Genomic DNA, 1,197 nt, shown 5'->3' on the forward strand with positions numbered 1-1,197 from the left:
TTTATATTAATTATTTCTTTTCATGCATAAAGCAACCCTACAAAGTAGGTGGTGTTCTTCACATTTTACAGATGGGGACACAAAGCCTCAGAGAGGTGAAGTGACTTGTCCAAAGTCACATGGTTGGTGAAGCTGGGAAGACACCTAGAACTGACTCCAAAGTCAACGTGATGGTTAAATAGTTGTGAATAGAGAGGTGTCCAGGAAGGCTTCTTTTTTTTATGAATTTATTTATTTATTTATTTTGGCTGCGTTGGGTCTTCCTTGCTGTGTGCGGGCTTTCCCTAGTTGGGCGAGCGGGGCTACTCTTCCTTGCAGTGCGCGGGCTTCTTATTGCGGTGGCTTCTCTTCTTGCAGAGCACGGGCTCTAGGCGCATGGGCTTCAGTAGTTGTGGCGCAAGGGCTCAGTATTTGTGGTGCACCGGCTTAGTTGCTCCGCGGCTTGTGGGGTCTTCCTGGACTAGGGCTCTAACCCATATCCTCTGCATTGGCAGGTGGATTCTTTTTTTTTTTTTTTTTTTGGCAAGAGTATTCTTAATCACTGCACCACCAGGGAAGTCCCAGGAAGGTTTCTTAAAGGAAGTAAACCGTTAGCTGCGCTTTATGTGGTGGACAGAATGACAGCGGGAGGAGTAAGGGTCGGGTCAGGCCGTTCGGCAAAGTCCAGAGCCTTGAGAAAAGGCCATCAGGAGATTTCTTAAAGCTCAAGATTTCTAGGTCAAAGGCATTAGCGGGGAGGCGTTGAGTCCTAGAGCGATTGATGGCCGCTGAGACAGCTGTGGACGCTGAGTCCCGCCCTCCCCCCGGGGACTAGGCACTGCGAGCTCGAGACCCCGCCCCACTCCAACCACTTCTCGGTCAGCAGCAATCGGACTCATCCAGCCAAGGGCCAACTCTGGCCCCGCCCCTCCCTTCCGGGTTCTATCCCTCGCTTCCGGTCCCAGGCCCACGCCCCGCCTCCGCCTAATTTGGAACAATCCGACGGAACCTGCTGGGGTCTGCTCCTCCCTATGCCACGCCCCTTCTCCTTCTGGTGCATTCAGAATTATCCTCCCGAGTCAGCTCAGGCCCCGCCCCTACCCCGTCCGTGCCACCCCCTGCCTCCGAGATCAAGCCCTGACCACGCCCCTTCTTCGTTTGGCGAGGTCAGGCTGGCCTGCTGGCCCCGCCCCTCCCAGGCCCCGCCCCGTCTAGACT

Source organism: Globicephala melas, chromosome 10 (genome assembly GCF_963455315.2).
Source record: "Globicephala melas chromosome 10, mGloMel1.2, whole genome shotgun sequence".
In the NCBI taxonomy this organism is placed as follows: domain Eukaryota; kingdom Metazoa; phylum Chordata; class Mammalia; order Artiodactyla; family Delphinidae; genus Globicephala; species Globicephala melas.